Source organism: Salvelinus sp. IW2-2015, linkage group LG26 (genome assembly GCF_002910315.2).
Source record: "Salvelinus sp. IW2-2015 linkage group LG26, ASM291031v2, whole genome shotgun sequence".
NCBI classification, from domain to species: domain Eukaryota; kingdom Metazoa; phylum Chordata; class Actinopteri; order Salmoniformes; family Salmonidae; genus Salvelinus; species Salvelinus sp. IW2-2015.
Window position 1 is genome coordinate 23,135,366 of NC_036866.1, and position 25,467 is coordinate 23,160,832.

A 25,467-nucleotide genomic window follows, 5' to 3' on the forward strand; every position below is an offset into this window, starting at 1 on the left:
CAACTAATGACAGCAATAGGCCTATATGGGCAGTTTCGTCAGTTGAAAAGTAACAGATTTGTCCTATACTTTTTCACATTCTCTGGATAAACTCACGTCTATGATGAATCAATAATAAAAGTAGCCTACAGTTACACAAAACATTTTCCTTTATTTTTGGTGGTGCACTTCTTGGCTAAAATGATCCTCTCAAGACAGAATCTAAAAGCATGGGCTATAGGGCACAGCAAGCCTCCATACACAATAGCGCACCCCCATCGGGACCTACATCGATTAGGACGAGACTCGAGGATGTCGCCACACTAAATATTTACTGATCACACACAATTTTCAGGATCTTTAACGATTTTCCATTCTCAGTCCGCTGAAAAGCTGTAAATCACTTTATTATTGTTTGTAAAGCAAAGCGCGCACTCTGGGACACAGGGCTTTAAGATGTGCCCTGATCGAGATGAGCGCAGTTAGGTGAATCGATAGACAGTGAATGGCCAAGTCAGTGGTTGATTTCATGGTCGTGCTTTGAAAAAGCCTTCACTCATGTAACAGGTTAAGCTAACAAATGAAGAAACAGTACAACTTTTGTTCACTAAAATTATGTTTAGTCAACAAATGAATTGACAACGTGATCTTAAAGCTGGAAACCTTAGTTGCTACATGTATTTTGGACTTATAAATTAATCATATACCCATATACCCACAGAATAATGAGCTTAGTTCAACTGTAGTACCCTATCAAGTTTTATTCCACTGTTTGTAAACACTGTAAATGTAAACGAACAACCCTTCTTAAAACTATAATTCTGATACCATTAATGATCAATCCCTCAGCTTTTTACCAAAACACAGGCAGGGTGCTGGTCTCTTATTTTTTCAATTAAGGATTCTAGCTTTAATTTATCAATAATTAGCTAGGGCTACCTCATTTTCGGTGACCAGAAAATAGCATTTGGGAAAATATGCTGCCTATAGAATCGGCCTACTTGTTGACAGTGGTACTCAAATACAATACCTAATATGCATTACTTCCTAAATTTACTATAGCCATATTTTATAGATAAAGGAGATATATTCTGAAAAATAATGTCTATGGTTAAACGCATGCTTATTAAAGGAGTAGGCAATACTGGAATAGTGGGATCAGGCAATGGCAGGTGAGCCTCTGTGTGTTTGGGTGAGGCGACAAGGCAAGGATGAAAGTTCACTTTAATCTTATCTCTGCCTTCACCAAGTCCTTCAAGCGGGAGATAGAGGGATACTGACCCGAAGGTCTCTGAGATCCCGGCCTGATTAACCCATCCAGACCCAGCTGGGTGCAAAGGTTAACCAGGCTAATCAACTTGAATAGGCTGATTGGGTTAGATGACAAGGAGTCAAGGGGGAAACAACTGTCCTCCCCAAAAACAGCCAGAGGCCAACCACTGACAACACTTTAGTCTGTGTGAATCTCTCTCTTTAACCTATATCAGCAATCCATAAAGTTGAATAAACAAATGTCCTGTTGAATCTCCTCAACAATTATATTAGTGGTGAACTATTTAAGTGGAAGTTATTAATTAAGGTTTAACTAAGATAGGGCTAGTCATAGTGTATTATGGAAACAAGTAATATTTTTGGTAAGATAGCATAGTTCCTTATGTTATTTTCACCTATTTTCTGAGCATATTCCTAGTGTCATGAACTGTGTTGTAATGTAATTTGGCCTGGGGTATACATTTTTTATTTTACACCTACATTTGCCTCATACAGAATTGACATTGATTTCATGGCTCTCTTCAGTGAAGCAGTTTGATGGACAGGTAGACAGACAGCCCTCACAAATGAGCTCCATCCACTAATCTGTGACAGGGTAAAAGAGCTCTAGTGGTCCCTGCCCTTTATTGGTCTTCCTTGAGTGACATGTCAACTGTCCTTAAAAAACAACATTAACATTTCTTTATGTTCTCTTCAAAAACATATAGTCATAGTCATGATTCTACTCACACTATGTATATTATACAGTGTATAGTGGACCATTCAAGTGTGAAGTTATGGTTATATTCATGTTTCTCAGACTCTTTTTCAGAAATGTAACTTTGTAGATGAAAACATGAAACATGAAATCCTGAAGCTTTCCTGTAGAGTGCATCCTGTGAGAGCGCATTGTTCTGTGAAGAACTGCTCCGTCCACAATTCCCGAGGCAACAGTGTTGTCTTAACGCTGAAAGTCATGTAGAACAAATTACAACATATTTGGGAATCAAGCCAAACTTCTGTGTGGATAAAAACATCATTATTACATTTGGTTGTAACTGATATTATAGGCTTTTCAGTAGTTACAAAGGAATTACTTTCAGGGATTCTTAGTGTGACTTTTACGTAGGCCTACTGTAGAACTTAATTTTATTGTAGTATTTAAGGTAAAGTTTGTTGCTAATAAACTATTAAATGGGTATCATGAATTCATACAAAGTTGCAATGTCTCACAATGCTATGTGACTTCAATTGTTCATAAAAATGTAACACTTATTGACTCTGCATATTTGAGATACAAAATCTACTGTCAGGATTTGTATAATCTGTAGGACTATGTTTTTCTACATGAAGCATCAAGAGATTACAAATTATACTTTTTATTACACTGATAGTGAATATGTGTACTTTGTTGAGCCACTCTGTGTGTACAGCAATGTCTTATCTACGCAAACATCTTAAACATGACTGATTTCATGAATTCAGCATTAAAGCAGTGTTCACTACAATTAATCCATTGTTGATACTTGGATATCCATTGTTTAATAGTCGGCAGATGATTTCTTAATCTTTATTAGGACAAATCAGATTAAAAGTAGAGTAGTCTGTTTGTTTTAGGTGGAAGAGGAGATTGGGGGTAAAACACACTGGGTAAAATAAAGGTAAATAACCTAGTATACAGGCCATTTGAAATACTGAAGATAATCACACACTGTTTGAAAGAGAGCATTCGTTGATGGTATAAGAAATCAGAACAGTAATGGCTTTACATTAAATTGGAGGTATGGTTTTATCTCCTTTGGGGTAAGTAATAAAACACAGTTGTAGTATATAATATAATGAAAGGGGAAAATCTCAACCCCTTGGTGGGTTTACCAACAGCAGCACACACATAGTTGCTTTATGGTATGTGATGTTTTGTATAACACATTTTTAATCAATTAACAAGTACTGTATATCACTACTGATTGACTCCGAAGTAATACATTATAGTTTTTAAAGGTCTGCTCAATAAACTGTGTGTGTAAAGTACAGTACATGTGTATGATTGTGTGTGTGTGTATGTGGGGGGGGGTTATGGAGTTCATTTAGCAGCTTAGATTACTCTCTTTGCCCTCTGTGTCTGTTCGCCCCAAGGGGCAATCTAAGAAGGCAGCAGTTTCAAGATAGCTCACAGAGTTCGATTTGCCAATGATGGATTATAGTGTCAATTTAAACGGCAAAGGATTAATTTGTTTCAATGATCTCTAGTTAGGCTGATTGCCAGGGTGCTTTCTTTCCTATCCACTACATTTCCTGTACATGTTTGGTATAGTTGCAATCATGATGATTATGATGTATAGAAAGGAAAATAGTTAACCTGTTCCAGTGTTGTTAGTGTCTTTGGAAGCCAACAACCAGCTATGCTCTTTGTCCATACTATGACCAGGCAGCTATCGCACATATATTACTGTGTAATAATAATACCAGAATGCATCTTTCTCTGCCCAAATATAAGCATCACCCCCCCCCCACCACCAGGCGTAAAAGGCTTCCAGAACTGCTGTACCATACAGTGATGACCTCCAGCAGACAGTAGACACTCCTGGTGTCAGACAGCTTACACATGGTAGGGATGTGGCCACCTACTGAAATGTGATGGAGAAGATGATTTGCCAGTGTTGGGAAAAGGGTGCTTTGATGTACATTCACTTCCTGCCAAAAGAGATAGAATACAGTCAAGTCTTTATTTGAAGGTCCGATTATGCCATTGAACAAATATTGACCAAACTAAACTAAATTCTGAAAATCAAATTCATTAATGAACCTCACAGAATGATTCTACACGAATCTTGGTGTAAATATCATACAGTTGATTACCTTTTGCCAAAACAACTGCAGTACCAGTCAAAAGTTTGGACACGCATACTCATTCAAGGATTTTTCTTTATTTTTACTATTTTCTACATTGTAGAATATTAGTGAAGACATCAAAAGTATGAAATAACACATATAAAATCATGTAGTAACCAAAAAACTGTTAAACAAATCAAAATATATTTTATATTTTAGATACCTCAAAGTAGCCACCCTTTGGCTTGATGACAGCTTTGCACACTCTTGGCATTCTCTCAATGAGCTTCATGAGGTAGTCACCTGGAATGCATTTGAATTAACAGGTGTGCCTTGTTAAAAGGTTAATTTGTGGAATATCATTCCTTCTTAATGCGTTTGAGCCAATCAGTTGTGTTGTGAAAAGTATACAGAAGATAGCCCTATTTAGTAAAAGACCAAGTCCATATTATATCAAGAACAGCTCAAATAAGCAAAGAGAAACGACAGTCCATCATTACTTTAAGACATGAAGGTCAGTCAATACGGAAAATTTCAAGAACTTTGAAAGTTTCTTCAAGTGCAGTCACAAAAATCATCAAGCGCTATGATGAAACTGTCTCTCATGAGGACCGCCACAGGAAAGAAAGACCCAGAGTTACCTTTGCTACAGAGGATAATTCATTAGAGATACCAGCCTCAGATATTGCACCCCAAATAATTCCTTCACAGAGTTTAAGTAACAGACACATCTCAACATCAACTGTTCAGAGTAGACTGCGTGAATCAGGCTTTCATGTTCGAATTTCTGCAAAGATACCACTACTAAAGGACATCAATTATAAGAAGAGACTTGCTTGGGCCTAGAAACACGAGCAATGGACATTAGACCTGTGGAAATCTATCCTTTGGTCTGATGAGTCCAAATTTGAGATCTTTGGTTCCAACTGCCGTGTCTTTGTGAGACGCAGAGTAGGTGAATGGATGATCGCTGCATGTGTGGTTCCCAACATGAAGCATGGAGGTGGAGGTGTGATGGTGTGGGGGTGCTTTGCTGGTGACACTGTCAGTGATTTATGTAGAATTCAAGGCACCCTTAACCAGCATGGCTGCCACAGCATTCTGCAGCAATACACCATCCCGTCTGGTTTGCGCTTTAGGGACTATAATTTGTTTTTCAACAGGACAACGACCCAACACACCTCCAGACTGTGTAAGGGCTATTTGACAAAGAAGGAGAATGATGGAGTGCTGCATCAGATGACCTGGCCTCCACTATCACCCGACCTCAACCCAATTTTTACAAAATTAAAAATTAAAAATGTAACATTTATTTAACTAGCCAAGTCAGTTAAGAACAATTTTTTATTTACAATGATGGCTTACCCCGGCCAAACCCAGATGACGCTGGGCCAATTGTCCGCCGCCCTATGGGACACCCAATCACGGCCTGTTGTGGTACAGCCTGGAATCAAACCAGGGTCTGTAGTGACACCTCTAGTACTGAGATGCAGTGCCTTAGACCGCTGCACCACTCGGGATCCAATTGAGATGGTTTGGGATGAGTTGGACCGCAGAGTGAAGGAAAAGCAGCCAACAAGTGCTCAGCATATGTGGGAACTCCTTCAAGACTGTTGGAAAAGCACTCCAGGTGAAGCTGGTTGAGAGAATGCCAAGAGTGTGCAAAGCTCTCATCAAGGCAAAGGGTGGTTACTTTGAAGAATCTAAAATCTCAAATATATTTTGATTTGTTTAACACTTTTTTGGTCACTAAATGACTCCATATGTGTTATTTCATAGTTTTGATGTCTTCACTATGATTCTACAATAGAGAAAATACAAAAAAATTAAGAAAAACTCTTGAATGTGTCCACACTTGACTGGTACTGTATATCAAAGATAATGGATGAGGATATACAGATTTGTAAAAGCATTATAAATTACTTTATTGCAGAATGTATAGATTGACACTTACCGTATACTAATGAATAATATTATCTTTGATTCTAGAACACAAATTTAAGACATTAATAAAATATACAAAGTAACTTCAGCTGTATTTTTCTCATTTTATCTCATAATGTTGAATATAATAACAATTGATTCTCATTCTCATGTCCTTTGTGACAGCTAGATGAAATTGGCTACATTAGCAAACAATTAGCAATTTCTTATTTTGTCATGTCAACTTGCATGCTTTATGTTTAACTTTAACATGAAACAATGTTGTAAAATTATTTAAAAAACTGATTGTGCAAAGCTTTAAATCTGTATTTGTTACACAGCTGAAACTGACATTTTCATAGCGTACAATTGCAAGTTTTCCACAAAGAAAATGTGGAGCACATAGAAAAAATAAAATATTTTCCACACACTACCTCTCTCTCTCTGCATTTATTGTCTCAGTCTGGACTTAATCATGAGCCATTGGACTAAACTCAAGTTATTAGGAAATATAAATATTTTCTGAAGTAATCAAAGTAGTGAGGGCAGGAGAGAGATTGATTTGGCTATTGGATTGTACTGTAATTGGAAGCAGCTTGTTTTCTAATGAGTACTGCTTGGAGACATGGGCTGATGTTTGGTTTGTGGTGTCCCCGGACAGTCTTTTAACAGGTTGTTAAATACCTGTCTGCCTCTTGCCTTTTTCCTACCCAGGCCACATAGTGAGTTATACCTAGTTTGGTAGATTTTACCTTTCATAACTTAAACTACACACAACTTTCCAGAATCCAAATATATTCCGTACCAAAGCCTGGGAGTAGAGGATGTTAAGGCAACACATTATTGTGTCAACGGACAATTTAGGTCATTGGCTTGCAGATAAATATACATCACTTTTCAGTCATGACACAAGAAAATGCTCACCTTCATTTCCAGAAGAAGACCATAATGCTGTTTCAGGATCCACCTCATCACAGAGGTCCCCCTTTGGCCTTTAGCTCATCAATTCAATGAATGTGTTAATTTCAATAAAGCCAACATGGAAAATATTCCTTCAAAAGTAAGCCACTTTCTATCTAGACAAAGGGGGAAACCCATATTTGTGTGGTTGAGCCATGAATCATCATTACTGCATGTGTGGCGATTGCATTTAGAGTGTGATCAGACTGCACTAAAGACAGGAAACCTCACACACTCAACACAAAATGTAATAAGTGCTGTGTTGTGGTATTTGCAACACTGCCAAAAAGCCTCAGCTATGTTCAGGAAGCATGTGAAGTGTCTGCAATGAAAAAACATTGTCAAACAAGATTTGGGATCAATTGTAGTGTAATGTTTATATGATCCCTCCAAAACAGAGCAGCTGCAGTAACCAGACCAGCGATAGGACCAACCATGCGCCATGTGAATTCTTCTTTCATCTATTTGAGAGGCCAGTGGTTTGTTTCTCTTAGATCAGTTCTCTCAATTTCTCATGCCTACACAGTACAACTTTTCAAAATTTTACATTGTTTGTTGTTGGCTAGGCTAATCATTAGCTAGCATGCTAGCAGCTTTGGCTATTATATTTCATTGCTAAATTAGCAGTAACTACTGTACGTTTCTCCTTGATAGGTATTTGAGCTAACATTAGGGATAGTTTTAGACATCCAACCTTTATGGGTGTGATGATGTAATATACTAAATACTAGGTAGATTTGTGTAACCAGAGCAAAGAATGATTGTGACGTTGCCAGCTATGCATGCCACAGAACTTTCCTCAACACAGTTGTTGGCTAAAATCATGGCTTAACACGTCATAAATATCACCTAGACCAGTTGAAGTAGCAGAAATGTGGACAAAACTAGGATGAAGCTGAATAACTAATTAATTTATTCAAAGACTCAATCATGGRCACTCTTACTGACAGTTGTGGCTGCTTTGTGTGATGTTTTGTTGTCTCTACCTTCTTGCGCTTTCTACTGTTGTCTGTGCCCAAAAATGTTTTTTGCTGCTACCATGTTGTGTTGCTACACTGTTGTTGTAATGTTGTGTTGCTACCATGCTGTGTTGTCATGTGTTGCTGCCTTGCTTTGTTGTTATCTTAGATCTCTCTTTATGTAGTGTTGTGTTGTCTCTCTTGTCGTGATGTGTGTTTTGTCATATATATATATATTTTTTTTTAATTTTATTTTTTAATTTTTTAATTTAAATCCCAGCCCCCGTTCCCACAGGAGGCCTTTTGCCTCTTGGTAGGCCGTCATTGTAAATAAGAATTTATTCTTAAATGACTTGCTTAGTTAAATAAAATAACTAAAACATTTTTATTGTACCAGGCATTGGAAAGGTAATGTATTGTGCCTGTATATAACTAAATGTATATAAAGGTAAAGCTACAAAAGAACAGTCTTTTTAGCTGTCTAGCCATCCTTGAAAGTTCCACACACATTGTTCTATATGGTAGCGCTATCAAGATAATCATCTGAATGAATCTGTTACACCACGGCCCATCAGGCTTAGAATGATCCATTGAGACCCTTCAGGCTAAACCAAAGTAGTGAATGACCAGGAAGACACCTTTTTGTTTATACAACTCTTCATATCAGGTCATGTACTGGCTAATCCTTCAGGTTGTATGCTATTCTTGTTGTAAAWTTTGTAAATGTTACCACTGGGGAACACATGAGTAGCAGCAGATTGCATAGCTTTTGTCCAAGCCATTTGCTTATTGTGCATGAAATAATCCCTTATGCAATTTATGTCGAATGAGGCTTTTTTAAAATCTTTTCACAAGATCAGTAGACTGTTCAAGAGTGTTAACTAATACCACCACTTGGCCCTCTATGGTCTAGACTTTCCTTTATGAATGAAACATTAGCAGAGCTGACTGCTGAGAAGGGTGTGGCTGTGGATATATCCCTGGGAGAAGGGCACAGCTCCTGACAGAAAGTTAGTGCTTTTGATACCCGCATGCCTAGGTCTCAGCACGAACAGACCATGGCCCTCTTGCTCCCCATTGATCCTTGTGTCAATTTGCAGATCATGCAAAGTCAAACACAAACTGCTGTGAGAAATGCCTCAATATTTCCCTCCGTGTTAATCCCTGACTCAAATTACAAGTCAGATTGGTTTCTCTAATGAAATCTCACTCTACATAATGAACACAGTGGAAGTCATTCTCATCAAAACAGAAGAAAATGACCTTATTATCAATGTGTGTTTGCATATTTATTTAATAATCACTCATTTTGACTTTGTCAGCTTCCATTTTTTATGAATTTAGTGTCAATGACTAATGTAAATTAAGGTCATGAATAGGAATACCAACAGTATACATATAGGATTATTACAGGGTTTTACTCTTCATAGACTTCTCTTTGTTTAAATGTCTTTAAACAAAGAGACATGCTGACCTTTGTCAAGAACAATGTGTACAATACCCATTCTGACATAGCAGGGGTATTCTGCAATTGCGTAAATTACATTGACCTGTAGATGAACAAAAAAAAATGTTGTACAGAGTTCCTGTGCAATGAGTCACCCTCTCTCATGTAATTGCTTCCATATTAGACCCCACTCTCCCCTTCTTGCAAGCACATCCCCTCTGATATCCAAATACATACTTATGTATGATTTGTTTACAATCCCTCTATCCAATTCCACCTGTTGACAAGAGGTACCTCAGGGTACAGCGTTATTCCCTTTACTCTTGCTTACCAACAGCAGAACTTAGACACATTCTGGAGATGATCCAACGTTAGGTGTTCTCCATAAATACAGCTAGAGTTARGTCTATATCTGGCGGGGATAACCTTATCTGAGTCTCACTAAGTCAKTCATCTTTATTGTAATGACTAAGGTGTTGGACTGACAATCACAGACACCCAGGTTCGAGTCCCAGTCGCGCTACGGCTGAATTAGCTACATTGTTGTCAGAAGTGGGATGGCGCAGCTGGAAAACMAGTAAGTGAGGTACTTGTGCAAATTAAGCATTTTCTGAAGGAAGGGCRTAGTGTAGCAACCTTATTAGAACCCCTACCAACATCGCAAATAGTTTTTTGTCAATATTCTCCACATCAATGTAGAAACCTTGCAGCAACGGAACAGCTCTTATTACAAAATAGTTACGTTTTGTTTGTGAGTCCTGTGTCAAATATTACTAACAATTACTAACAACTAACAAACAATGAAAACTTTTTCTAAAATTATGCCAGGACTCAGCATTTCTTACACAAGGCTGTTAAAAGTTMTTTGTCACTTTGGCAAACTGCACCTACAGTAGTTGCCAGCAGCACCAGCATCATAATAGTATCTGCTTTTTTTCTTTCTCTGTTTCAATTAGCATTGTGCATTGACTGTGCATACATGAGCTGGTGTCAGCCAATGCTACAATGCAGGACAAAGCCCCAATAAACTATAACACCACTTCCTGTACGGCTCAAGGTGAAATAATAGCATAAACTAGAGACACGTCATTATAATATCGGTTTACATATCCAAGACACTAAAAGGTAGTGGCCATTTCATCAATCTAATTGCCTGTTTGTAAGAGGGAGCAAACTTGTTCACCATCAGACTATTATGGAGCCTTTTTCTTAATCACAAATAGAGCCCTTGTATCCCAGAGGGACTTGCATTCTAATTTACAATTGAACAAAAGACCAATGCTATCAATCTTTCACAGACACTTTTTCCCTCCTTGGTGTAATTGCGGTGACATAACCACAAACAACACCGGGAAAAGTCTGCTTTCACAGATCTGTGGAAAGGATGGTATTCCTTTTTATTATGTACAGTGCTTGCATCGTAGAGTGGAACCAGATAGCCTATCAATAATAGAGAGCAAGGTGTTGAGGCTTCTATATGACCAACTTCAAATAAAGGACAGGAACTTTGGCCTTTGGAATCCAAGATGTAAGGATCTCTAAGGGAGAGAGAACATTCTATTTTGCATGRTCAGCATTAAAGGGGTTGGCAACAGTAATGGTTCTGTAATATGTGTGGTAATCCAAAACAAAAAATGTGATCTGTGTTTTGGAGAAGGTTTATTACTATGCTGAGGTGCGGACCAGTGTCTGATGACATGAAAATGGCTGAGTTGACAGCGACAGACCAACAACACCTGTAACTGCCCCCAGGGATTATTAAAGTCTCCATCATGGTGCAGGAGGGCTTTGGTCAAATTCCTCACTGCAGTGTCACCGTCTCTGCACCACGCCTATGGTCCCCTTGATGCCTTTAATGATGAGTCTTGTCGTTAATGAGTTAATGCGAAAACTCTCAATGTCATCGGTAAAGATAAGAGGGAAGAAAGCAGTGCATTGTACACATAATGACAGGCTCCCGCCTGCCTCTGAGATGTCACGGGTCAGCCATGTTAAGAATGTGTGTGCCCAATCATCTAGTGATCTTTATCTTGCTGGCCTGCAGCTAACCAAGACATGAGCCCAATCAGGGGTGCTGATGAATGAACAATGAGGCTCTTGAATTGTTCCGCCTGCCACATGACCCGTTCTATACTAACACATGATGACATTAACAATCAATATACCGATTACTGAAGAAGTTATTGAACTTGGTGACTGAAAACACAGTTATGGAGGATCTCTTCAAGCCATATTTTATGCTGCACATGCCTTGTACTGATGTACAGTTGAAGTCGGAAGTTTACATACACTTAGGTTGGCGTCATTAAAACTTGTTTTTCARCCACTCCAAAAATKTCTTGTTAACAAACYATAGTTTTGGCAAGTCGGTTAGGACATCTACTTTGTGCATGACACAAGGAATTTTTCCAACAATTGTTTACAGACAGATTATTTCACTTATAATTCACTGTATCACAATTAAAGCGGGTCAGAAGTTTACATACACTAAGTTAACTGTGCCTTTAAACAGCTTGGAAAATTCCCGAAAACGATGTCATGGCTTTAGAAGCTTCTGATAGGCTAATTGACATAATTTGAGTCAATTGGAGGTGTACCTGTAGATGTATTTCAAGGCCTACCTTCAAACTCAGTGCCTCTTTGCTCGACATCATGAAAATCTAAAGAAATCAGCCAAGACCTCAGAAAAACAATTGTAGACCTCCACAAGTCTGGGTCATCCTTGGGAGCAATTTCCAAATGCCTGAAGGTACCACGGTCATCTGTACAAACAATAGTACGCAAGTATAAACACCATGGGACCACGCAGCCTTCATACTGCTCAGGAAGGAGACACGTTCTATCTCCTAGAGATGAACGTACTTTGGTGCGAAAAGTGCAAATCAATCCCAGAATAACAGAAAAGGACCTTGTGAACATGCTGGAGGAAACAGGTACAAAAGTATCTATATCCATAGTAAAACGAGTCCTATATCGACATAACCTGAAAGGCCACTCAGCAAGGAAGAAGCCACTGCTCCAAAACTGCCATAAAAAAAGCCAGACTACAGTTTGCAACTGCACATGGGGACAAAGATTGTGCTTTTTGGAGAAATGTCCTCTGTTCTGATGAAACAAAAAGAAAACTGTTTGGCCATAATGACCATCGTTATGTTTGGAGGAAAAAGGGGGATGCTTGCAAGCCAAAGCACGGTTGGCAGCATCATGTTGTGGGGGTGCTTTGCTGCAGGAGGGACTGATGCACTTCACAAAATAGATGGCATCATGAGGAGGAAAATTATGTGGATATATTGAAGCAACATCTCAAGACATCAGTCAGGAAGTTAAAGCTTGGTCGCAAATGGGTCTTCCAAATGGACAATGACCCCAAGCATACTTCCAAAGTTGTGGTAAAATGGCTTAAGGACAACAAAGTCAAGGTATTGGTGTGGCCATCACAAAGCCCTGACCTCAATCCTATAGAAAATGTGTGGCTGAACTGAAAAAGTGTGTGCGAGCAAGGAGGCCTACAAACCTGACTCAGTTACACCAGCTCTGTCAGGAGGAATGGGCCAAAATTCACCCAACTTATTGTGGGAAGCTTGTGGAAGGCTATCCAAAATGTTTGACCCAAGTTAAACAATTTAAAGGCAATGCTACCAAATACTAATTGAGTGTATGTAAACTTCTGACCCACTGGGAATGTGATGAAAGAAATAAAAGCTGAAAGAATTAATTCTCTGTACTATTATTCAGACATTTCACATTCTTAAAATAAAGTGGTGATCCTAACTGACCTAAGACAGGGAATTTTTACTAGGATTAAATGTCAGGAATTGTGAAAAACTGAGTTTTTTTGGCTAAGGTGTATGTAAACTTCCGACCTCAACTGTACATAATGCTGATATGTTGTATTCTATTTGATCTTTCCAGGATACAAACGACAAGCAACCAAACTCCGATCCATACGCTGGTTAGCCACAGAGATCGCTACACAGATTGCTGTTTGAAATACATCTTGAAAATMATTTTTTTCACTAGATGAGGCAATTGTAGAGCTTACTCTGTAGTTTATATTTCCTCTCTGGATCTAGCAGTTGTTTGGTTTTGTGTTGGAGGATGGGAGGGAGCATCTTTGATGGTGCAAAATCAAGGTAGAAGTAGAACAGGTGAAAAGACCGGCATATTCTCRAGCAACATTTTGTATTTGTGCTTTGTATCAGTCATGATTGTAATTTGTTGTGCAACAACAGAGGACTTATACTATAACTACAGAGTTTTCCTAAGAAGGGAACTTGGCCTGATGAATGATTAAAAATTAAGATCTTAGGTGGCTTTGCATGGCAAATKAGATGGAATTCAAAAGGTTAAGGGGATGAATTCCAGCTGTCACAAACATCATAAAACCTGACAAACGGTATTATACACTGCACACTGCGCTGCCATTTTTCTTCTCTTCAAGCACTCGCTGACACTGACACTGTCTCAGATTCAGGTCTCCAACTCCAGCCAGGCTTAGACAAAGGGCCCCTGCCAGTCCAGTGGCATTTGTCTCGTTCAACATTATCTGAAATCAAACGCTCTATTCTACTCCCACGATTCCTCATGGAACAATCAGCCCAGCCCTGATGTGGGAATGAATGTCTGTAATCCTCACAAAAGGACGCTGACATTTATACCCACCAGAAATGAATTATAAAAGACAAGGCTTGGATTCCTCCAGCGGCTTTGTGCAGGGTACACAAGACTGAGGGCGGATAGATAATGACACTTTATTATAGGGTCATTACTGCAGGTACCTCTTGATTATGAAAAGGCAGATCCAGTCACCATGGACAACTGTGAGACAGGTGACACAGCATGTTAACACAAATAGGGAATGGGTATTAAGGGAGTAATATATTCAATGAAGCTCTGGGGACCGATCCAGAAGAGCTGGTGGAATCAAGACGTTGCCAAGATTGACACACACCTGTTTAGAGGGAACAGGACTAATTGTTGCATTGTTCATAGATCATTCCATTGAAGATAATGTCATAGACTTCCTCTTGACCATTCCGTACGTCAGATTAGGTTGATGTAAGCATATTTGATACCACTAGAAATAATAATAATAATTAGGTGAGTTCTTATGTTTATCCTATTTCACACATGTACACGTCCGTATTATACACGTGTGAATTAGATTTTTTCCCCCACTCCCTTGAGACACCCTCGCAGAGTGGGTTCACAGCCAGGGATAGTTAGGATATTCAGCCTGTTATCTAATACCTTGTCATAGGACCAGCCATTTACCCCATTAAATCAGCATAGGCTTCTGTAAATCCTATAACATGAGATTAGGCCTCACTGCTGAGATAATGACATTAGCTAATGTCTGAACACTACTCAACCTCGGAGTGCTGTGTGACATAGTGACCGAAGGTTGGACTTTTAGGTGCATCTTCGACAGCCTTGCTTCTAATTCAGTTTCTGATTAACTTGATGAACTGTTAACATTCATCTAACTCTGAGTGATCTAAAGGCAGCTCCCTTTTCATTCTGGATCTGTGTCAGAGTGTGTCTTCCTGCTCAGAAAAAAGCCCATAACCTGACAAGGAAAAAATAGAGTGCATATCTGTATGAATATTTCTAATCCAAACAATTATGTAAAATGATTGTGCAACATGAATTAAGGAATCACCTCCTCAGAGTAGATAATGTTCAACAATCCAGGCTGTGATGCGGAGTCCAATAGGGCGGCGCGCAATTGGCCCAGCGTCATCTGGGTTTGCCCGGGTAGGGCGGCATTGTAAATACGAATTTGTTCTTAACTGACTTGCCTAGTTAAATAAAGGTTTAATAAAACAATTAAATAATAATAATATATGCTGATTGAAAGTGTCAGTGTAACTGGTATTGGTGTGTTTAAGCTTTCACGGTGTAGTGTGTGTAATCAGGCTAACTCAGTTGACCTAGCTTGTTGTCTTACAGGGTAAATGTTCTTGACTATCTCCAATGCTCAAGGCAAGAGTGGTGTAAGATGTTACCCCCTTCAAATAGATGGTAACCTAATACAAACCCATGACAGGATTAGCTACATTTAGCTGACTGTCTTACCATGAGACCAATGCCATTCCAATGTGTGCCTGTCCTTCTTCGTATTTCGTTGTATTCAAAACCTATCCACTAACCCTAACCATAACCCTTGTTGCATGTTGAAACGTGGTATCTATAGACAATCTGAATAAAGAGAAGCCAATTTCTATAGATAATTATAACATTTAAATAATCAATCTAATATTGTTTATTTTGTCAGATATTTAGAAGTCATTAAAAGTATGAAACTGGATGCCTAACCTTGAAAAGTGCAGCATTCCTTTAGCATGATGTTCTCACTCCACAATTAGAAAAAGACCCCAAAAGATCAAAGGGAATCAAAGACTGAAATTCCATCAGCCATTGACCTCGGTGACCTGTGGGTTTTCCATGTGACCTCTCCAATAAGAAATGCCTTTGGTAATTTGAATCAAATGGAGGTGTAATTTTCAAACAGACTCAGCTGAATAGCGCAGCCAGAGGAGCGAGGTGCTCACCTGACCAGATGTGTTTTTTTTATTAMAAGAGAAGAATAGCTGATAGTTGCAGGTGGGAGGCTGGCACAGGGGCCGGCTTTGCAGGCCTACACAGAGGGGATATCCATTGCCTGTGTTAAATCAGAGCCAGTGGGATAGGATGGGATTCATTGCTCTTTGATGGAGAGCAGTTATGAAGATGGACAGTCACTTTGCTCTCTAAGTGAAACCATCGTTTAGCCTCAATTCACAGAGAAAAGGCCCATTTGTTATCCACAGGGGAGTGCAGCAGGGGTGGTGGTGCTGGGTGGGGACTGCATGCATTTTCCACACAATTACAATTGCTCAGGCATACATTTGGTGGGAGAAAACTGACTTTACCGAAGCCAGTGTCCAGATACGGTACACAGTTTAGCTACTTAGACTTGTAAAACCGGATATTGTGCTAAGTGCACTAACATGTCTCCCATTTCTAAATAGTATGTCCTAGAGATGTAGGTTTTTGTCCCCAAGATATCAATGGGCCTATACATTGTCTTTATACAAAAATGCAGGGCTGATGAAACATAGAAAGTTGGGATTGCAAACCAAAGCTGATTAAAACCTTTGGAAGTTGCTTGATGACATGTTAATGTTGAGACAGAGGAAGAAGTCCAGTTCCATTGCCCAGCTGAGGTAGGGGTGCACTGGGTGCTTAAAGGGATAGTTCACTTTTCTTTCAAATTTGAGCTACGTTTTAGACTTCACTCGGGTGTTGTTGGTGCCTCCAAACCATTTTTTGTTAGTTTGCAGGTTATTTAGCAACATCCAGAAAAATATGGCTTTTTGGAAGAWTATAGCAATGCTAGTGGAAACGGATTGTATCAGTTAGCAGTGCATTCAAAATCATGGGGAAAAGGATTTGGTTACTCCTCACTCCATTTGCTTGTTGGCCCATGCAATTTGCATCTTCTTGAATGATCCACTGTGGAGGTATAAAGTCTACGTTCTATAAGAGTCTACATTAATACTTACGTTAATTCCAACATCAGCCTATTAATTGACTATACAAACCATGCTCTTATATACACTTATAGTCAGGTCTTTAAGACCCACATGACAGAGACTAAGATGGTTAGATTTCACTTAGGGATACATTCATCAAGAGGCTGCATGACTAACTACAAAAGAATGGGCCCTGCCAAAGCAACCGACACGGTGAGGAAGACAAGTGTATCTGTACTCCTAATTCCTAACTGAATCATATCAGGAGATGGGAATTGCATTATGGATCATTATGACAAGACTGCCTGCTCCATCCTTGTTCATGGAATTTGACAGAGATTCCAATATGCTAAGCAGGGGAGTGTCAAGAAGGTTAATTTAAGAAAAAACTCCTTAAAGTTCCAATTTGTCCAATGTGTCTTGCCAATGAGAAGTATTGCTATTATAATGACTCTAACAAATATGCAAAGGAATCAATGATGTAATTTAATCTGGTGTTGTTAAATTTTTTAAAGTGGAATGACTGGCTAGTAATCCCTATCATAGCGGCATGCATACACCCATCCACCACACATGCACACCCGTACACACACACATGATTCAATCCAACATCTTGACTCTTATACTACTGTGGTCTGTGACTGTATTTACAACTATCACAAGTATCACAACTATCACAATCACAATTTCTTATTTTTTATATTGAAAATACATCTTTCAAAATATTTTCATGACCAGTTTGTAACTAGGTGACATGCTAACCTTTGGGGATTGAAGCTAAAACAGCCTTTCAGTAGACTACACGCTGTAGTGTTAAGCAATGAGCCTTGGCTCAAAAAATACTCTCTGGCTTTAAAAGCRCATACCCAAAATGCCTTGAAGGGATCCCTTTCATGTTTTGTTTTTCAATTCCTTTTTAACACAGCTTGATATGCTCACAGTGAACTTATCTCATGGAGTATGGTATCAGAGTACATGTAGCACTTCACACCTATTTTGCCCTGTCTCAGCTATCACTGTGTTRTATTTAATGGTATCTCCAGCTTTGGACGACAGATACCATCCTGAGCAGTCAGTGTTAGCACTCCCCCAATATCTATCACAATTAGTTTTTGATTAAGGGACCCAGCGTGGCTGTTTGAAGATTTTTATGTTGTGTCAACTGTATGATGATGGAGAGAGCAGCATGGACGCCTCACAGTAACAAAGAGGCTAGTTAAAAGGATCTAAATTAAGCATTTTATCTATCTAATGGAAACCAGATGACTAACTTTTTTCTCTTGCTGGCGTGATATAGACTTGTACAACTCTCCCACACGTGTAATTTATGCCAGGGTTTTGGTGGTTTTATTCCACTTAATAAAATGTGTTTTTTAGACACATTTGAGGTTTCACATGTAAATCTTTTCACATGTTTTTCCCCACGTGACATTTTTTTTCCCCAAATGGGATTTTCATATGTGAAACTGCAAATGTAACATTTGTTTTTTGAAAGGGTTATGATACCAATCTAGGTCTTGGAGGGTTTAGCAACAATGAAAACATCTTGTTTCTTGATTAACACAGACCTAATAAGGTTACCCATGATATTTTAGCATACCACAACATGTGTGTTCCATCCTTTCTCAGCTTGACCCAGGTTTACCAATTGGTACAGATTAGGTAAAGGTACATTAGGTAAAGTCATATTCTGCATACATTTTGTTTGAGGTTTGAGAAAGTATACAAGAGTGCTGCACTGGTTTAAGAAAAGTTGGCTCCGCTGTGTTGATATGGAACTATAATAAGGCATATTTTGTTGGAACTACTGTACATAAAAGCCTTCCAGCCAACATTTGCAAAAGTGCCGTTATCTGAAATGTATCAACACTCTTTCAATCAGTAGTATAACAGATAATACTTTTTTCTTACTTGGTTTTCTTGAATTTCTTTTGAAATTCTCTGTATTAAGATGTTCATTATCTTCACGCTAATTATTTCAGACAAATTACACCACCAACACAAAAGCACTTTAAAACCCCCAACCACCTGGGCTGTCATTGAACTGACTATTGACGAAGAACTGGCAAACCTTCAACAGAGGCTGTATCTCCAATCCCGGCTGATGGAGAGTTGATGTGCATGGGATTGAAATCCATCTAAAGCATTTCACAGTTTATTCCCTTATTTTAGTGAAAAAGGAAAAAACAGTGCACAAATATGCAGGTTTCATAAAAGGGTGCCAAGGTGGTTATGAATGATCATCTGTTTAAATGGCTCATACAGAAGAAAGCTCTCTATGCCCTGACACATTGCTCAAGTGTGTGGGTGAACAATGAGGAAGCGCTTCACATTTCCTCCAAAATCCACAACAGATTTTCATGAGAGCAAAAAGATGGTGAATTCCATTGATGCCTATGATTACCCTCATGTTTCTCCTGGACCACCAAGGACTGACAAATGTACACTGTGAAAGGAGAGTACGTACAGCCTCGTCACTGAATCACTAGCCTTGAAGTAGCCTTCAATTCTCCTCTTTCACTAGCTTGACATTTCATTGAACAAGGTAACCAAATGTTTTACTTAAAATCAAACAATGACCATGGCCATGGCCAAACAATAGGGAACACTTTCTTTAATTTCAAAATTAGTTTCCACAATAAAATGTATAAAATTATTTGGATTTGATTAATTTATGAAGCAGGAAAGGGTGAATTGTTAACACATTGAAGGTCTTGCTGATGTTGAGTACTTTAAATCACTCTGAGAGTCAGCTCATGCAGTTTTGTTTTCTGAAACACTCACACTCAAAACAATGTGAAAGAAAGAAAAACAACCTCTGGCATGCAAGCAGCCCGATAAGTTGCAGCTTGTGCAGTTTCGCTCAGTTTACTTTATCCCTGGGCTGGAAGCGACCTTGTGAACTACATAATGCTTTTTATCTTAATTTTCCCACGAACAGTCAACAACCCACCCAGTATACAATACCTGCATAAGAGTTCTGAAGGCTTTCAACATATTTTAGACATATTTTACTGCGGTCCCTGCGATCAAGTGTCTGTGTGGCTCCCCTATTTTCTAAAGTGTCCAGAGGTTCCCTCTAGAATCGCTGTCCGAAAACAATTATATTCGCTCCTTAGCACCGGCATGAACCTGCTTTCGCCCAACATCCTTTTGTGCACATATGGCCTATAATCCAGTCAACCTTGGCTTAATCATTAACGTGACCTGTTTATCTGGTTGTCATGCAGGTAACCATTAATATCTGTTTACTTTCCAATGACTTCCGCAAATGTGCATGGAGCCTTTGCCCTATAAATGTCAACATTGTCAGAGGGGTTGGTCTGATTTTTTTCGTTGCAACACAGCTGTGGTCTTGAACTATGCAGGCATCAGTTTATTTTGATCAAAGTAAAGATCTTGTTGCGTGGTCAGTTTTACAATCATACGGAAAGCAGGGTAAAACATCCCCCATCATTTGCAATGAAGTATCAAATAGAAAAATTTGAGCCAAACACACTATGAACATTCTTTTAAAATATATTTATACAGTACCAGTCAAAAGTTTGGACACACCTACTCATTCAAGGGGTTTTCTTTATTATTATTTTCTACATTTTAGAATAATAGTGAAGACATCAAAACTATGAAATAACACATATGGAATCATGTAGTAACCAAAAAAGTGTTAAACAAAGCAAAATATATTTTATATTTGATATTCTTCAAAGTAGCCACCCTTTGCCCTGATGACAGCTTTGCACACTCTTGGCATTCTCTCAACCAGCTTCATGAGGAATGCTTTTCCAATAGTCTTGAAGATGTTCCCACATATGCTGAGCACTTGTTGGCTGCCTTTCCTTTACTCTGCGGTCCAACTCATCCAAAACCATCTCAATTGGGTTGAGGTCGGTGATTTTGGAGGCCAGGTCATTTGATGCAGCACTCCATCACTCTCCTCGGTCAAATAGACCTTACACAGCCTGGAGGTATATTTTGGGTCATTGTCCTGTTGAAACTTTTTTTGGTGTTCTACTAAGCGCAAACCAGATGGGTTGGCGTATCGCTGCAGAATGCTGTGGTAGCCATGTGTGTTAAGTGTGCCTTAAATTCTAAATAAGTCACTGACTCAGCATCTCACAAAGACACAGCTTTTGGAACCAAAAATCTAAAATTTGGACTTCAGACCAAAGGACAGATTTCCCCTGGTCTAATGTCCGTTGCTCGTTTCTTGGCCCAATCAGGTCTTTTCTTCTCATTGGTGTCCTTTAGTAGTGGTTTCTTTGCAGCAATTCGACCATGAAGGCCTGATTCATGCAGTCTCCTCTGAACAGTTGATGTTGAGATGTGTCTGTGACTTGAACTCTGTGAAGCATTTATTTGGGCTGCAATCTGAGGTGCAGTTAACTCTAATGAATTATCCTATGCAGCATAGGTAACTTCCTTTCCTGTGGCGGTCCTCATGAGAGCCAGTTTCATCATAGCACTTGATGGTTTTTGCGACTGCACTTGAAGAAACTTTGAAAGTTCTTGAAATTCTTCGTATTGACTGACCTTCATGATGGACTGTCACTTCTCTTTGCTTATTTGAGCTGTTCTTGACATAATATGGACTTGGTCTTTTACCAAATAGGGCTATCTTCTGTGTACCACCCCTACCTTGTCACAACACAACTGGTTGGTTCAAACGCATTAAGAAGGAAACAAATTCCACAAATTAACTTTTAACAAGGCACACCTGTTAATTGAAATGCATTCCAGGTGACTACCTCATGAAGCTGGTTGAGAGAAGGCCAAGAGTGTGCAACGCTGTCATCAAGGCAAAGGGTGGCTTCTTTTAAGAATCTAAAATATATAATACGTTTTGATTTGTTTAACACTTTTTTGGTTACTGCATGATTCCATATGTGTTATTTCATAGTTTTGATGTCTTCACTAATATTCTACAATGTAGAAAACCCTTGAATGAGTAGGTGTGTCCAAACTTTTGACTGGTCCTGTATATATACATAAATAAAGGATGTGCTTCATTATTCTTGAAGGCATAGCTGGCAGATTACCTAATGTAAGTGACTAATGAAAATGCTTACTAATGAGCTCTGCAAATAGTGCTATGCACTTTTATTTACCTGATGCAGAATGATAAGTCATCTCTTGTCTTCCTCAGTGAGGTGGGTAATATATAGCTGTGAGGGTGGCCTGACAAAGTTATATCTGTTGGTGTCCCAGAAAAGACAAGGAGACTCAATTACAATGGCAGCGACAAATGCCTTTACGGATGTCAACTCCCAGCCCAGACGGTTGTGATAAATAACACCTGACCTCACACCAGGAGTTAGTTTCTCAGCAGCGCCCTACAACAAGCATGGACTAGGAAATGTGAAATCGAGACAGAGTAAGAGGAGCTGTAGGAGAAGGGTGAGGACCATAGTGTGAAAGAACAAGGGACATCTGAAGATGAACTCCAAGGATACCGACAGACATGTCTAGCCATAGTTTGTACGATTGCTCTACTGAAGGGTGGGCCACTGTGTTTTAGAAATATGAGACTTTTCCACAGGTGCTGGCCCTGCTGCTGTTCATACCCTGTTCTGACAGGAAAAACAAACCTGWATCTCTTCCCCGCACATGCTCTGTTTGTCCACATGAGTGAGGGAGCTGCAGGTTGGGCTGCCAGGAGCTCCCACTGTGCTCCTCTGAGAGTAATCTCTGTTGGCAGAAAGCACGTGTGGATATCAGGTCACTCTTACACAGCACACACTACAGTAAGTAGTATTACACTCTGCAGTTCCTCTCAGTTCAGCAAAGTGGGTGCTCAGATTCTTGATACTCTAAGTGTAGGGACCTTCCCCCATAGTTGTGACCAGACTGACCCTATCAGGGTTGACTGTGCCCCCCTCCCCAGAGTCACTGTCTGCCCTGGCAGGGTGAGGGAAGCACCAGATCAGGGTGGGTGTGTGTGAGGGGAGGTAGGGCAGACAGGGGCACGCCGGGGAGTCCCAGGGCTCATGGTAGACATGCTAGCTGAGAGGACGAAGGAATGAGCAACAGGCAGACACAAGGGCACAGGCAGATGTGTACAAGGATCGATGAGGATTTAAATCACTGACTGTCTGGGCCCAAGGCATTTGCATTCCTGAAAATGAAGTTCCAAGGAGGAACACTGCTGTGCAGCCAGCATTGACACCTCAAAGGAAGGAATTAAAACCAAATGCTATGCTGTAGAATAAAACAATCTACGGAGGTTGTCTTACTTCATAAAAACATATAGTCCCAAAACTTGGAATACCATAATTTTTTTACTTGCAATGTTCTAGGGACAAACTCAAGGCTGACCTTCCTTATGTGTTAATGTGGTTAACCATACCTACACTATATATATAAAAGTATGTGGACACTCCTTCACATTAGTGGATTCGGCTATTTCAGCCACACCATTTGCTGACAGGTATAAAATTAAGCACACAGCCAAGCAATCTCCATAGACAAACATTGGCGGTTGAATGTCCTTACTGAAGCGCTCAGTGACTTTGAAAGTGGCACCGTCATAGGATGCCACCTTTCCAGCAAGTCAGCTCGTCACATTTATGCCCTGCTAGAGCTGCCCCGGTAAACTGTAAGTGCTGTGATTGTGAAGTGGAAACATCTAGGAGCAACAATGGCTCAGCCGCGAAGTGGTGGGCCACATAAGCTCACAGAATGGGACCGCCGAGTGCTGAAGCGGGTAGCTCATACAAATTGTCTGTCCTCGGTTGCAACACTCACTACCGAGTTCCAAACTGTCTCTGGAAGCAATATCAGCACAATATCTGTTTGACGGGAGCTTCATGAAATGGGTTTCCATGGCCGAGCAGCCGTACACAAGCCTAAGATCCCCATGCGCAATGCCAAGCGTCAGCTGGAGTGGTGTAAAGCTTGCCGCCATTGGACTCTGGAGCAGTGGAAACGCGTTCTCTGGAGTGATGAATCACATTTCACCATCTGGTAATCTGACGGGCGAATCTCCAAATCTTAACACTACAGCATACAATGACATTCTAGACGATTCTGTGCTTCCAACTTTGTGGTAACAGTTTGGGGAAAGCCCTTTCCTGTTTCAGCATAACAATGCCCCCGTGCACAAAGCGAGGTCCATACAGAAATGGTTTGTTGAGATCGGTGTGGAAGAACTTGACTGGCCAGCACAGAACCCTGACCTCAAGCCCATTGAACACCTTTGGGATGAATTGGAACACCAACTGCGGGCCTAATCGTCCAACATCAGTGCCCGACCTCACTAATGCTCTTATGGCTGAATGGAAGCAAGTCCACGCAGCGATGTTCCAACATCTAGTGGAAAGCCTTCCCAGAAGAGTGGAGGCTGTTATACCAGCAAAGGGGGAACCAACTCCATATTAATGCCCATGATTTTGGATTGAGATGTTCGACGAGCAGGTGTCCACATTCTTTTGGTCATATCGTGTATGTAATCAGAAGAGAGCTCTACCCAACATTTTGCAGCAGTTCTATCACCCCCCATTGATTTAACGTGTTATCTTGATAATATGGATTTAGCAAACATTCCAAATTAAGTGTTAAATTACAGTTACAGTTTGCTGTACTTGCTAATAAAAACAAAACAGTCTGAAGGATCTGTGTATTTCAGAACCTGAATCCCTGTGCCAAATAGGTCTCAAACTATTCAACATTTGGTAGATAAAAAGGTCACCTGCACATTACCTTTTTTTAGGCAGCCTGTGTGATGAACGGAGGAAATGTCCTGGGCTGTTTCAATGTCATTTGGTAGGACAGGCTCTCCTGGGATCTGCGTGTTTCCTATCAGAGGCCGATGTCCACATCACAGAATAGAAAGGAGAAGAGAAGGAGGGCTAAGAAACACACAGACAAACATGTGACAAAACAATATAGAACCAAAATGAGATCTTACATAAAACCACTTAAACATGACATTTGTAGAATTTATTCACAAATTATGTAAAACAGACACAATATGTATTTTCTTGAACTACAAACCAGCCCTGTATACCTCAAACCAGCCCTCTAAACCTCAAACCAGCCCTCAAATTAGCCCTCTATACCTCAAACCAGACCTGTATACCTCAATCCAACCCTCTATACCCCAAACCAGCCCTGTATACCTCGTTATAATAAATATAATAAACTTATTGGAGATTGACTTTCTCATGAGCAGAGCAAGGGAGAGTCCCAGAGCCTTCATGGTGGGGGGTTCTGAGCATGTGGGAGGGAACAGGGTGGGGAAACTGTCAACAGGAATTCCTTGTTAGGCAACCCAAGAAGTGTTGAGTAACTAATGGGCATGTTTTACAAGTGAAGTGTATCATGGTTGAAGAGACACAGCTGGATACGCTTCCCGCGCTTTGACTGATCCACATCTACATTTCAATGCTCCTCTGTATAAATAATCAGTTGTCCCTTAGCTCATTTGGAGGAGTTTGTGAGACGTATTAAATATAGTGTGTGTGTGTGTGTTTGCGTATGTGTATGAGAGAGAGAGAGAGAGAGAGAGAGACACACAGAGAGACACGGGGAAACAACTGAGTTTATCAAGAAGCACGGGTGGTTGAGAGATAGTTACATCTTTGTACTGTATAGTAGGTGG

General features: G+C 39.8%; 1 protein-coding gene across 1 annotated transcript in view; it reads left to right on the plus strand.

Moving 5' to 3' along the window:
* Nucleotides 1-25,467, plus strand: part of mctp2a (multiple C2 domains, transmembrane 2a) — a 919,923-nt gene that overhangs the window by 669,849 nt on the left and 224,607 nt on the right. The window lies entirely within an intron of this gene.